Source organism: Castanea sativa, chromosome 1, assembly GCF_040712315.1.
Source record: "Castanea sativa cultivar Marrone di Chiusa Pesio chromosome 1, ASM4071231v1".
Lineage (NCBI taxonomy): Eukaryota > Viridiplantae > Streptophyta > Magnoliopsida > Fagales > Fagaceae > Castanea > Castanea sativa.
In genome coordinates this window covers 50,900,578-50,916,387 of record NC_134013.1, presented here as the reverse complement: position 1 = coordinate 50,916,387, position 15,810 = coordinate 50,900,578, and the positions used below count along the sequence as shown (strand labels likewise).

Sequence of the window (15,810 nt, the reverse complement as noted above, 5' to 3'; positions counted from 1 at the left end):
AAGTAAATTTTAAAAAAGGGGCTAAGTGCAAATACAAACCCTAGGGTTTGGGTCAGTTGCATTTTGGCAAAAAAACATGGAAGTGAATTCATGACTTTAAAAAGGTTGAGCTAATTAGTCTATTTATTACTACATTAATCAATGCATAACCCAGTTCTATTCAAGATACAAGAGCTAGAAAGAACCAGCAAAAACACCTATAAAAAAAAAACAGAACCACCAAAAGCATAGTTTCAGACCCATCTAGATGTGAACATATTGAAAATAGTCGATGCAGAAGATCAAGTTACCATGTAGGGATACAGCCTCAATGTTCTTTCTATTAAAAGAGAAACAAAAAGGTATCAAATTGATGCAAGTGATGTAGAAGAGAAAGCTAAAAAAGAACCAGTTTTCTGCCAAAGAAAATTCTGTTTACAACATTAACTAGCAAAGCATAAACTGGATCTATGGCTTTCAATCCTGGATATTCAAGAAGTGAAAGTCCTGAAATAACAAAGATGAATGAATTTAGATTTGATATATTAATGTCTTGAAAGACTAAAACTTTGATTGTTGAAGCCATCAATCTCTGATAAAAAGCAGCATCATGTGTGAGGAAAGATGGATACAAATGCTTACATTTACTTAAACACCTTTGAAGTCTCTTCCCCTCAATCCCTACCCAAAACCTCCAATAGAAAATCTATAAAATCATATTCTGTATCATTTTTAGCCATAGTGATCACCCATTTTTAAGCAGGTTCTATTAGTCCTAAGAAATTAGCAAGGGAAGAAGAAAAGGTGATTTAACTCAAAGTGCAACATGAGTATTGACAGCAAATTATCACATGCAACATGCATATATCAAAAAGGAAAAATGAATAAGTTAGAAAGCAGTAATGCTGCATTTAGTTACCAGCTACGCCGAAGTATGTATGGTAGACATCCACAACATCATCTGGTCTATCAGAAATTCCTTTATTTTCCATATCCTGAGATTTTTGTCAAACCACATCACCTCAGAGAAATTTAAAATGGTTCAAACTAACAATGCATAAATAAAATAAAGGATGAACAGGTGTAATCATAGTCTTTGAAGTAGCCCATTTGGACCTGTCAGTCTAAGATATACTTAACAAGCTTTTCCTTATTTATCCAATGAACCCTGTCTATCATGATCAAGCTAGAAAGAACCCACCACGAGTAGCAGACCTGAAGCAATGCAACAGAATCAGTGAGAAAGACTACAAAAATGTTTCTTTATGGAAAACTAAGTTTCAGTTAAATTATTTTAAAATAAAATACACCCACATGAGGGAGTTTCTCAGGACGGCCATTAAGACCTCCAGATTTAACTTGCCGCCCACATAACCACCACCCAAGAAGGTCCTTGTCAATATGATGCAATGACCCCGTTAGAGAAAGTGCAGCCACACAACAGAAAACTGCAGTCACAATGGATAGAGACATTAGATATTTGGTGAATAAAAATTTCGGGTTCAAAATGCAGACAATAAAAAGGCATAATTGTTTAGCCTTTACACATACAGAGATTTAGGAGGAGAACACTAAGTTCAAAAAGTTTAAGATTACATGTTGGTGAAATGACATGACTTTCAAGCAGTTTGAGTGGCTCACAAATATCTAACTCTAATGAAAAGTGAGGCACCTGGTAAAATAAAGATTAACTCTAAGCAGCTCAAAGTTATACTGGAAGCTCACTTGAAATTCATTTGGGAATGCAGTTACAAAGTTGAGAAATCACATATAAGCGTTTTAATCAGCTGCAATTTTCTTTTGATCACAACACAAACTACTCAATTATGATGTGTATACATCCAAGTAAGTCGATAAACAAACTGAAGCTACTCAAACTTCACACAAGATCAGCTTGGTATGGAGCAATTGAATCACTTACAAAATGACTTCTACCCTGAAGAGCCTACCTTAACTCCTAGAAAGGAAGGCTAGTCAAGCACATATAGGGCCAGCTAAAGAAGAACATCACTCACCAATACTCATGAGATGAATGAGTGAACTAAGAGATATATGAGTCAGCTTGAGCAGTGTACTACTCAGCACGTTTACGGCCAAACACAGCAAGAAATTATTTTACAATGAAATGCAAGCAATGGACTTCTTAGTAAATTACACTAATCCATCATACATAGAATGTGTTTGGATCCAGATTATTTGCGTCTACGTTTTGGCTGTTCACGTTTCAGCTTTTTTTTTTTTTTTTGGGGGGCAGCTTTTCAGCTTTTAAGGGAAAAAACACTGTTCACCACTGACAAGCACTGTTCACAACATTATTTATGTACTTTTTAATTAAAAATGGGTCTCGCAATACTATTCACACATTTAAAAATTATTTTGCTACAGTATTTTCAGTTTTCAGTTTCAGCAAAATAAGTTCTATCCAAACAGACCCATAATACATTTCATAGACTATTCTGCAGCACTTTTTGATAACTAACGGGAAATTAAATAGACCATTCTGCAATACTTATAAATTTATAATTTATAAGGCAGAATCTCAGCCTTACCAACCTCCACTTCAAATATATTAGGAGAAATGCATGAGTTTTTCTAAATTAATGTTGAACAAACAAATAGGAAATAGTTTCCATTAGGAGTGGAGGTTTGGGGGGTTACCAAGACGCAAAATTTACAATTGATTGACAGCAATTGAATCTGAGAAATGAGAAACACATTTTGTTTTTAATAGATGCAGCAAATTTTCCACCCTAATAATAATAATAACAAAAAAAAAAACATAAAATATTTGAAAAGATTGTCCCCCCAGATAAAAACAAAACAAAGAAGATGATGGAAGTAAAATGCACACTTGATTTGTCGAAACTAATCAGAAAGTAAAACTTCATGTAAAGATTCTGAGTTAAATAACTAGCATACTCTGCCCTGCATGGGACTCCCCACTAGGTGTGCATCCAAATCCACCATCCAAATTTTTGCAACTTACGATGTAGCTCACAGCCTTCTCCACATTGATTTTATTCAAGCGACGTAATATTGAGAGACAACATATAGCAATATAAGAGAACCTATAGAAAAAAGAATAGGTTTGGTAAAATATGTATTATTTGCAAAGATGCTAACTCCCAAAATCATGAGATGTTAAATAACAAATCAGAAGGGGAAAGAATACCGTGTATCAACTTCACCCCATATGTCCCCTGAAAAAGATCCATCTTCATTTTGCAGCCCAGCAACATCTGACTTAAATATTAAGAACCACAAGAATTGCCAGATATACACTGCTTTATATTTGGTTTAAATATTAAAGTTTGTTGATGCCTAAATCTCCTGTAAAGAGTCATCTATGTCTCTGTACCAAACTGAGTGGTGGCTAGTGGAGTACCAATAAATGCAATATTTCTAGAAATTATGGCTACTGGAGTATTTCAAAAAACAAAGAATAGTGTACAATACAATTTCAAATTCCACCAATAAGTATGCCAAAGGATACAATTAGTCACCTTATCAATGTCAAAACATTAAGCTTGTCAAAAAGGGATAAACCTGTATGGCGCTTAGTGTATACAGTATGTGAGGATCATGTCCAATGTTACCGCCAAACCCCCTCTGCACAACTAATTAAATCATTATGTGTTCATTACTATAATCATCTACAATTTTTCCTCTCTCTCTCTCTCTCTCTCTCTCAAAATTTTAGAAAGCTTAAAATGTTAAACCATTAATTGATTGGACTTATTGAATAGTTATAAGTATAACCATCCCACTCAGTAGAGACCGACAGAGAGACACATTGATATGGAAGGAAAACAGGAGGCACGAGTTTTCCGTTAAGTCGGCTGATAGTGATGGTTTTACTTGTTAATGCGTTAAGAAGGCTGACGGGAGTATCGAACCTGTCAGCCATTGTCACTAGGACGTCTCCTTTTGATGATCGAAACCACACCCCATACGTGACGTCGTTAGGTTAGTGTTAGCTGACGGAGTCACGGCTGAAGGTCCCAAACTGACGGCATTTTTGGAGAGGTACTTAGGTTGACGACCGTATAGGAAATGCACATAGAGTGACGACCTTAGTAAGTAGAAGCTAAAGGAATAACCCAACCTTCATCCTTAACTTGTTTTGTTCTCTACATACATGCATATAAGGAAAGTTCTTGCGCTACACGCTCGGCCTCAGTTAAAAAAACTCCTATAAGGAAAAAGGCTCTAGATAATACGCAAAACCCACAAATTACTCTCCTAGAAGGAAAGTACTTCCTCACCAAGGCGTTTATTTCGGATCCATGCCACTATATATACTCCAAAACCCTCATAAGCCAAGGTACGCATAATTATCTCAACTTTGGCATTCTAGGGTTGTTTAAAAAGACTCTAACTTAACCTTCGAAGGGTTTTTGGCCAGCACCACACCGGTACTCTCTGTTAGGTCATCTATTCTCTTTTTGCAGGTGTTGTTTCGGTTTGAAGAGTACTCGCAGTTTACTGGTGATTTCTTCGGCATCATCCTCGGCCTACCAAGTTGCTCTTCGACTGAAACAAGGGGTGGAAGCGGAACACTCACGAGCTTGGGAGGAAGGCAAGCTGTGGAAGATGATTTGGGACCTCAATGTGCCACCAAAGATCAGAAATTTTATGTGGCGGGCTGTGTCCAATATTCAGCCGACGCGAGATAACTTGTATCGGAGAAGAGTGGCTGTGGAGAGCACCTGCGAGTTCTGCCGCCAACACCCTGAAACGGAAGCTCACTTGCTGCGGGAGTGCCCCTTTGCCCGCAATGTGTGGGCGTTGGCTAAAGGAAGAGTGCAGAAATGCAGCAACAATGTGCTCAAGATTTTTTCCAGCTCTTCAAGTTGATGCAAGAGAAACTGACACGGGAGGAGATGGAACAATGGTGCACTACAACTTGGGCGATATGGAATGCAAGGAACAAAGCCTACTTTCAAAATGTTCAGTCACAACCCAAAGTGATATATGAAGGGGCCCTTGAGTTGCTTGCTGCATATCAGACCCTCTCGGCTACTCAAGCAACTACGTGACTGGGGGAAAGGTTTGGTTGTTTGGTGTTTGTTTTCAAGGGTATGGTGGGGTAGTGCATGTATCAAAATGATTGTCTTTCTAGGCGCAACACACAGTTAGTTTTCTATTTCACTTGGCTGCTACGGTCCCTCTGTTATGCAACCAACGTGTCATGTTTCAGCAGCTGCTTGTAATTAATGTTTCTCCTTGGTCTGGTGACACACGGCCATACATGTTCCTGATTATAGTTTCTTACATCAAATAAAGTTCTATCTATTACCTCAACAACAACAAAAAAAAAAAAAATCAAATATTGGAAGATTCATAAGCATATTACTATATAATCTTCATTTTCTCCTCTATCTCTCTCTCTCTCTTATTTTCTTTTGACTTTTTTTTTTTGATAGGTAATATGAAACTATTATTAATGAAATAAGAAAGAAACATACAGGGTGTTCATGATGATGAACATTAATTTATTGGGCTTATTGAATAGTTACAAACATCTCAAAAATCATATATAGGAAGAATCACAATCTTGGGGAGAACCATCAGAATGTAACTAAACAACGTAGTTGATTTAATGAAGAAACTGAAGAATCTCTACAAACTTGACTCGTGCTGGCACTTCATGACCCATGAAACAACCTCATCCACATCTACAATGTGGAGCTTTTCCAAAAGATCCAGAGTGGTCAATCCCCAGTATACCCCACTCATTCTCAAATGTTCCATCACAACAGATACAAAATCACCCTTCCTCTGAGTTGTTAAAATTTTTTCTTTAAACGAAAACTTTAGACATAAATGACAAAAGAATCATTTCAACAACCCAAGATACACTTAGATCATGAGGAAAAAAAAAAAAGAAGATATATACGAAACACATCTTTTCGACCGTTAAAATGTATTGGATGTGTTTCTCAGCAGCAAGCTCCCCATCTGGCAATTAAGCACATCATCAATTCTAAGATTTTAAAACTTGACCCACTAACGATATAGAAGTAATTATATAGAAACTCATCATTTTTTAAAATTATATGGAGTTGAGTTCTTAATCTGATCTAATAGAAAATCATTGAATCAAGTTCTTCACTCATAGGCGGTTAATTAACTCAATTTCACATCTCTTTGTTACAGACAAGATTCTAATTTTTTCACTCTATATAGATTTTAACTACCCACCAAGTGAAAATTCCAAGAATTTCTGAAATTTACCCACATTGTGAAAGGGAATTGTATTTTCCTCTTATGCTAATTATAGATACATAACAAAATAATGAAGTATCAAACAAAGCAGAATTGTTTTTCCATTGAAAATTTTGTTCAGGAGCTAATTACAATAAAAAAAACAAACACACCCATAACACTGTTTTACATTAAAACATGTAAAGAAAATATATTTATTTTTGTCAGGAAACAAACACACCCATAACACTGTACAGAAAATCTAATACCTAATTTCAAAATTCAAACTTTATCAAGCAAAATCTCCAGCTAAATGAAATCAACCAAAAATATAAATTTACTAGAATTGGCTATGCCCTTAGAAATGTCAAATGTGTAGAGCGTGGAGAGTCAATAAGCGTGAGGCAGCAACAAAGAACCAGTTCAAATTTCCTCAACTTGTAGAATAATACGATTTAGGGTCCGTTTAGATAGAGCTTATTTTGCTGAAAACTGAAAACTGAAAACACTGTAACAAATAATTAAAAAATGCAGATGATAAATTTTTACTGTAGCTTAGCTTTTTTTATTTAAGGGTTGCGTTTTTTACTGTTTTTTTTTTTTTTTTGTGCCTTCTCTCCTCACCCACCGTAGCTCAGCAAGCAAGACCCAGCATTGGGAGCGAGTTGTTGGTAGAGAATGCTTTTGGTGAGGGATAAGAATGGTGGTGAGGGGTCAGATTCGAAAGAAGAACGACGATACGAATCGATTAGGGAGGTGAGGAGTGGATCGGAGCTGCGCAAATGGTTTAGGGCAAGATTGATTTCGCCATCGAATGTTAACGGGTTTAGAGATATAATGGGCAAAAGGGTATTAGGGGCCTCAGATGGGGTTGGGTCGCTAGGTTTGGTAATGGAAGAGTCTTCTGAATTAGGGACCTGCGGTTGTGGCTCTGGCTCTGGCTCTGGTTGTGGTTGTTGAGATTTGTTGTTTTTGAAGGATAGTTTTCTGATTTTTCGGGGTGGAATGGGGATTTTGGAGGAGGAAGATGGGTTTTCAGGTTGAGGAGTGGGTTCTTCAGGAGGAAGCTTTGGGTTTGACTGAGAATGGATTGCACTTCGCCGCTTCCGTTACCGGTCAAGTTACCAGTGGTACAGCCCGTTCCGGTGACTTCTGCGGCGCCTGGGGAGTACCAAATTGGGGTCTTTTCGACGACCCTAGATCGGATCACGGCGTGCCGGTTGGCTATCGGCGAGTACAACCGGTAGCTCAGCCACTGCCTCAGCCACAAACACAGTCATAGCGAATCAACAAAAGACTAGTGGCGGCAACGATTTGCATTCACCAGATTCAAGGTACCCATTTTTTGATTTGATTCAGTTTTATTGTGAATAGTTTAATGGGATTGTTGGAATTATCAAATTCTGAATTGGGTTTTTTGTTTTTGTTTTTGTTTTGTGTGTTTGGTTGAATTCGGCTGTGAAAGTACTCTTACAAATCCATTGTCTCGCACAAAACCTGTATATCAATCTAACTTTTGTTTTGTGTGTTTGCTAAAATTTCATTAAACAAAAAAAGTGACAGTATACAGGAAGTATATTAGAGAGAAAAGGGAAAAGAAAACAAGAAAAAAGGTAGACATTAAACAAGAAACATGCTATCTAAAAAAGACAGCATATCAGAACCACAGTCAAGAAATGAGAGAGCCTGGTTCCATGTGAACAGGGTGCTCAAAAATTGCGATGAACTCCGTTTTTATAGTCAATCCTAATAAAAGAATGCATTTAGGTACATAATGTAAACACATTTTTATGTGATGAGTTGAAGCAATTGTCTCACAAGCTACCAGCTTTACACAACAATACGTCATATCTTTGCTAATACTTTTTTTTCCCCTGATAAGCAACTTACTTTATTGATATGAATTTATTAAAGAAACCCAAGTGCACAGGGGGTGGGTATATTAGGGGTACACAAAAATTAACCTCTCAAGTTACAATGAGCATAAATAAAAAAACACAACCGGAAAATGATTGCAGAGCTAATGTAGAAACCATATTACATCATTGGTCTACTGGAAAAAACAGTATGAGTATCAGAATCAGCAATGCATTAACCAACTATTTTGAGGTGGGGAAAACAATAAGAAGGAAATTTGAATAAAAAAGTATATGGTTGCTCTCAAGATTAAATTCATGCCCTTATTTTTGTCAAAAATGGATGGTTTTCAGTTTCATTTGTCAACTGACATGGTGCAGAACAAGTAAGAAGAATTATAGGGTTGGTCTGCAAAGTTGAATTTGGAAATGAGGTCAAATATTGAGGAAGTGAATAAATCTATATCAGGTTATGGTTTAGACTTCTTCATTGTTCAGTGGCTATAGATAATTGGTCATTTATGTTGAAGTTATTTGAGATATTATGGTGCTGAAGACAGTGATTCAGTTGCTAGGGTATTTGCAAGTGAGATTCATTTTGTTGGCATAGATGTTCTAAAATCTGTATGCTGCTCCCTTGTGTGTGTTGTGGACAATTTGGCATGAGAGGAGTAGCATAACATTTGATGGTGTTCAATGTGCAAACCATCAACTTAAGGCCTAACCTCATGAATGCCCAAACCATGTCTTAAAATTATCCATGCTGAGATGTTTGTATGACTAGTTACCTACTCTAGGCAGAATTTCGTCGCGTTCTTTTTTGTAATTTTTTGATTGTTTAAATTTGAGATTGTAGTTTATTAGGAGTGGTATGGTGCATACCTGGGTTAGGCTTATTGATTTGAAGTGTATGTAGATCAGAATTTACTCTGCCCTCATTGAAAAGTATAACAACACATGTTCATTGAAATAATTTTTTTTTTAGTTATTTTTATGTGTTGCTTATATTTTGAATGTATACCTGAGAGGATTGAATACTTAAAGAGAGTGAGTCCTTAGGATTAAATGAGTAGATAAATATAAAGTGGAGAGAACCGTTGGCCACTTATTTCCTTATTAATTTGATTGATTGTAGCTGTATGTTGGATTGTTCTTTTAAAATATATAATTCTTCTCTACCTCCATTGTGACACGGGATTGTTAGATGGAGATTATTAAAGTTCCCTATTACAAAGTAAAATGCCATAGTAAAAATGCCATAAAACTAGTTTGTCATATGAACCAACTAAATTCTGTTCTGTCGTGCCCTCGTTTTCTGTATGACTGTTACATATTTGAAGCATGTTTGATGGCTGACATGGACTTGGTTTTTAAAGGATAAAAAAGTAGAGGGGAACAACTATGTGTAAGATCATCATTCTTGCTTATCCATTAAATTGTGAAGTCAAATCCTTTAACCTTTCCTTTTATTTTTGCAACAAGTTTCTTGTATTTAATTCATTTTCTTTTTTACCTGTTTCTTACAGTGGAAGCATCAATTAGCTGCAAGAGTAGCTGCATCCTTTGGAACTTGCATTGAAGTTAAGGTGTTTGATGAGAAGTTAGCTCTATTGCTATCAAAACTCTGAAATCTTTCATTAAAAGTTGTACCACGTGATTTTTATTTTGTGAGGAACATTTCTTAAATATGAATGTTAGCATCCATAGGCATTGGAAATTAGAATATATTTTTCCTTATGTTGTATATGTGTATCTAAAACACTTTGCTAGCAATTTAATACTTCCGATTCTTATTCTTTTGTAAGACTATTTTTAATCTGAAAGTTCAACGTCGTTCTTGTTGTAATCTTAAAATTCATTGAGTTAAAGGTAGATACTGTTGTAATCAAGGTATATACAAATGCATAAATTAAGTTTGTGAGCCATTAGCTCTGATTACCAAAATCACCATAATTAGAAAATAGTATATATATTCACGAGGTAATGAACCATCAGTTATGGTCTCCACAAAAAATTACCATAATGTGATATTTTCACGAACATATCGATGCTGTGATATTGTTTCGAACCTCTCTCATCTCAGTTTCGTCTAACATTGAGATCACATCTGCCATGGCATCGTAATGACCTCCCCCACTACGTCCATATGTGCCCCCTGCAGAGTTGGCATGTTCACCGTCGTTGTTTTCATGTGCTCTAACGAAATTGTGAAGAACCATTGTAGCAACAATGATGCGAGCTTGAGTGCGTAAGTGAAAGGGTGGCATACTTCTCAAAATTTTCCATTTATTCTTCCAAACTCCAAAAGTTCGTTCTATGACCGAACGAAGTGATGAATGGAGATAATTAAATTTCTCCTCTGGACGATGCAGTTGTTCACCTCGGTTAAATTCGGGGATGTGGTATCTCTCCCCTTTATATGGTGCAAGGAAGCCTTGCTTCATAGGGTACCCTGAATCAACAAGATAGTACTTCCCTGCAAAATTGTATGTTAAGTGCATTAACATTTGAGATTACATATACATATTTTAATACGGTCAATTATTCTGCATATTTACAAACCTGGTGGAGGTTTTGGGAAGTTGAGACTCTCATTATTGAGACAGCTTAAAAATATCCTTGTGTCATGCGCTGACCCTTCCCATCCAACATAAGCAAATGTGAATTTCATGTAAAAGTCACATGCGCACATGCAGTTTGTTGTGACGATCACTTTCCTGCCTCTATACGGGTGTTGCTCATCAACAGGTACGACCACTTCGACGTGGACCCCATCAATCGCACCAATGCAACCCTAACCATTGCCACAAAAAAACAATGTGAAAATGTATACGCGGTATGACAATAAAAATATAATTTGAATGAAATCAAATCAAGATACGAAATTCACAAAATACCTTGAAATGTGGCCAATATCGATCTGAATGCTGAATATGTTCTGGCACATTACGAAATGTACGATCAGCAGGCTTGATAATGTATGGTGCCATAACGGTGGCTAACAATGTAACTATCGTGGCCACGTGTCGATGCACTGTCTCACCGAATCTTTGAAATCTATCTGTGCCTACATTATCCTGTACTACTGTTACCCGAGGCATGACCAAGTACCACCAATGTCATTGCCACAGACTCTTCCACGCAAACTCTTTTGGTACCGTTATATCCATACTGAGTGCGCAATGTATTACACAATTGTTGAAACACATGGCTTGACATTCTAAAAATATTGCGACATTTCTGCTCATTTCCATTTAATATATATTGTACCCATTCATACCCCGTTTGTATATTTGTATGCATTGGTACTTTGGTCATATAGGTCTCCACGTAAGCTACACATGCACACCCAGCTACATATGCCGCGAGTACAATGTCGTCCGTCAGGTCGAAGTCTGAATCATTTTCCAAATCCATCCTTCTTGAAGATTTAGGAATGCGTTATCTGACCAATACATACATATTCACCAGTCAATTGGATATAAAGCAATGTCACAGTACAACGTGAATTAATACAATGATTTTTATGTTATTGGAAACAAAAAATCTTAAATCAATGGCATAAACTACACGTAAAATTCATCACTAGTGAAAAGCTAAAAAATGGATTATTGTTGCCATAGTGGAGTTTCTTATTAGAAATTCCTACACGTAAACGTGACATATGATTTGGATTTTTTTTTTTTTATAGCTTTTACCACCAATATAAGCTTTTTTTAATTATTTTTTTTAATTGATTTTTGTTTCAATTTTTACCAATATAAGCTTTTACCAAACTTTTACCAATATAGGCCTTTTTTTTTTTTAATAGCATTTCAAGTGGAGAGAACCGTTGGTTGTTTTTTTTTTTTTTTAAAGCTTTTAAAGGGGAGAAAAACGTTGGCCATTTTTTTTTTTTTTTTTTGGTTATGGTAATTACCATAAGCTTTTTCCTTTTGTTGTACCGTTGTGACATTTTTTATAGCTTTTTTTTATTTTTATTTTTTTTAGCATTTAAAGGGGAGAAAACCGTTGGTGATATATATAAATTTTTTTAATAGTTTTTTTTATAGAAGCTCTTACCAAACTTTTACCAATATAAGCCTTTTTTATAGTTTTTTTTTTGTTAATGTTTTTGTTTATAGCTGTAACCAATATAAGATTTTACCAAACTTTTTTTTTTAAGAATCATATCAACAAGTGCATCTCTAGCCACTTCAGCTGGATGTCCTTGTCATGAACAAGTGCTGTAAACATGCTCCTATTCACTGCTGTTTCCATGAAGAAGAGGGTGCTAAACATATAAAGACGATCGCCCGATTGCACCCCAGGAAGACTCAACACCATGTCCAGAATTTCTTTAAACTCAGTAGTTGCTGTGTTTGCAATTGGTGGACGAGTACTTACAGTTCTACTTTCAATAAAAACATTTGAGATACTCTTCAAAGAGTTGGACATCTCTTGCACAATCGAACGCTTTTTTTTTTTGTTTCTTGCCAATTCCCCTAGCAATGTGGACACTATTGAGCTTGCCTTTCCCCTTATCTATTGCCGGTCCTGCCCTCGACAATGATGGGTCTTCAACCTCCATTGGGTCAACATTCACAGGGGATTGACATTGGGGGTCAACAAACTCTTCGCTATCAACGGAGTCCCCGGACCTTTCGGTGTTTTCCTTTGGCATTGGACCACTAGTGCAGAATGCATGTTTTCCCGTTGCAACTGTGCCTCTATACATAATGTCCATGGAGTCAAGATTCGGCATTCCTTTTTTTTCTAAAGGTTCCTGCGTTTGGACATGCCTACATGTAGACAACCAGTAATTAGAACACAATATAGTTGTAGGCAATGGAAGTGAACTCAAGGACATGTGAAGTGAACTCACCGCAATCTTTCGGGTCCACCACTCATCAGCAGCATCAAGCCGCCCAGTTCCAGCGTCAATACCCAACCCACTCTCATGCTCAAAACAGTCCTTATACTTCTTCCAATTTCTCCTCAGATGATCCCATTTATTTTTGAACTGCTGGTGAGTTACCACTTTTCCCATTTACCCTTGGCCAGCTTAAGAACTTCGTCAACCCCTTCCTTTCTCAAATATCCTTCCTTCCTCTGGCCCTCACAGGACTTGGACGGCCTGAGAAATCACAAAATGCTTTTACTTCATTTTTTTCTTTCCAATCTTGCCTCACATCATCACCACCATCATTTGATTTCCCCTTACCCATTTTTGCTACAAGCTTGGTCTATAGTCATTGAGGCATTTCAACAAACAACCCGTGTGCATGATATGCAATTGGTTACACATGCCCACATGAAAAATAAAAATTAAACTCACATAGCCACATACTATTGTCATGACAAACACAAAAGAATTGAACACATTCAACCACAGCAACCACGCACACACACGTTGCACACAAAAAAACCCACAAGTCTATACTCATTGAGGCATTTCAACAAACAACCCGTGTGCATGATATGCAATTGGTTACACATGCCCACATGAAAAATAAAAATTTAACTCACATAGCCACATATTATTGTCATGACAAACACATAAAAATTGAACACATTCAACCACAGCAACCACGCACACACACGTTGCACACAAAAAAACCCACAAATTCAAGCCTCAAGCCTCATGGAAAATAACCACAGTATGAGAAGAGAGAGTATCAGAAGAGAGAGAGCAACTTACCCGTGAATGCAGATGGCCACAGTGGTGGCAACGGCGTCCCAAGCGGCGAGAAGGTGTGCTGGAAGGAATTGGGAACAGAGCTCCGGATCGGCTTCTCTTCTTCCGTGTATTTCCGTGGTTCAGAGTAATGGGTTTCCTTTGGGTTAATGGGTTTTTGGTGGGTGGGTGGGTGGAGTTCATTGAAGAGGAAGAGGACAGATTATTGATGAAGAGTAATGAGGATCTGCCACGGTAGTTGGGAGAGAGAGGTAGCCGTTGGGAGAGAAGAAAGAAAGAAATTTGAAGAAGAGAAAAAATAAAGATCCTGCTACTGACCAACGCGTACAACAGTGAAGAAAAAACAATGAAGAAAAATACAACGCGTGAATGACCAACGCGTTTATTTTGCTTTTGGTGTCCATCTACAGTAACTGAAAGTACTGTGCACTTGCGTTAAAAATATTTCAGCTGAGAAGCTCTTGCGTTTTCTGTCAAAGTTACTGTAGCCGTGGGACCCATCTGTGCTGGACGCAAACGCCAAACGCAGGCCTCTAAACGCTATCCAAACACTACCTTAGTCCAATCCACAAATATTGTTTTTAAGCCCAGCCCATTTGGTCGAGTTCAATTCACTTGCTGATGAAACCATGGTTTAAAAAATCGGTTCAACCAGAAACCAGTATGATTGAACCGGTTTTGCTAAATCAGTGAAACATGTCCAGAGCCGTGAGTTTTGTAGAAAAATCTAGTTTGTTTTTCTCAGATTTGCGTCTGTGACTACTGAAGTAAAGCATGACATCAGAGGTTAGCCTCTTGGAGCAATCAAGATTCCATACGATGTGTGGAAACACAGATCTTCACACACAAAAAGAGAGATTTTCAGATCTTCATAGAAAAAGAGAGGTTGATAATTATTTTTTGGATTTGGGAGAGGAGAGACCACAAAACAAAGCACAAACACGATATTGCTTGAATTTCTTAAAATGAGCTTCTTATTCAGAAAGAAGGAGAGAGAGCCACTCCTTTGTTTTTTGTTTTTAGAATAAATGGGATCCACATAATTTAGATATTCTTTCAAGCCTTTGCTCAGATAAAGTTTAGTAACTAAATTTATTGTAACTTAAAATTACAATTTTACTCAATAAAATAAACAATTATTATATACTTTGAAAATCTAAGCGTTGAATTGCGTGTTTTTTACGCTCTTAATACACATATTAAATTTTGTGTCAACTGGATATTATTTATTATATAATTTATAAATTTATATTTTATGCATAATTTTAAACTACAAAAACTTGCAATTTAAACAATTTATTGATGACATAGCTATTGATTTTTAATTTTCTTGAAATTTTGCAAGTATGGAGGATATAAGAATAAGATGTAATCTAATGATGGATTTGTCAAAATTCATCTCTAATAAAAAGATATTGAGTAAAGTTGTAACTTTAAGTTACAACCAATTTTGTAATTAAACTTTGTTCTATTTACTTTTAGTTTTTGTTTTACTTGACACATCATACATTTTACAACTACTTGAGGTGGCAAAATTGGATACAACCATGAATCCGACACGACACGAAATTAGCAAATTATAGATTGGGACTGAATGAGTTAATGTCATATTCAGATTGACATGACTGACCCATTTATTAAACATGTTGGGTTAGTGTCAAATCAATGAAATATGTTTGACTTGTCTGACCCATTTAATTAAATAGAAATTTACTAATATACCCTTCAAATCCTAGATTTATAAACTTATTAGTTGCAGTAGTTTATTTTATTTGAAATATTATGATTGATTATTTATGATATTGAGAAATGTTTTAATTTTGAATGATTGTTTGTGATGCAGTTACTCATTAGTTCTGAATTTTATATTAAAAAAGAAATTTTTTTGGTTTTTCATAATTCAATTTGGTTAATACTTTTTTTTTTTCATTTTGAGAAAATCTGATAAATAGGTTGACACGATTAACCCATTTAATAAATGAGTCGTGTTAAGATTGAGGAATCTTAATCCGTTTCATAAACATGTTGGGTTAGTATTAACCCATATAGTTAGATAATCATGAGTCAACACGGCATGAACCCGACACGCAG

General features: G+C 36.2%; 1 long non-coding RNA gene and 1 pseudogene across 1 annotated transcript; one reads left to right on the top strand and one right to left on the bottom strand.

The window, feature by feature from the left end:
- Positions 1 to 376: 376 nt before the first annotated feature.
- Positions 377 to 5,902, bottom strand: LOC142629110 (geranylgeranyl transferase type-2 subunit beta 1-like; annotated as a pseudogene).
- Positions 5,903 to 6,793: 891 nt separating this feature from the next.
- Positions 6,794 to 9,838, top strand: LOC142639772 (uncharacterized). Its single transcript, XR_012845164.1, has 2 exons — positions 6,794 to 7,520; positions 9,569 to 9,838. It is a non-coding gene; the product is annotated as an uncharacterized LOC142639772 (long non-coding RNA).
- Positions 9,839 to 15,810: the final 5,972 nt, after the last annotated feature.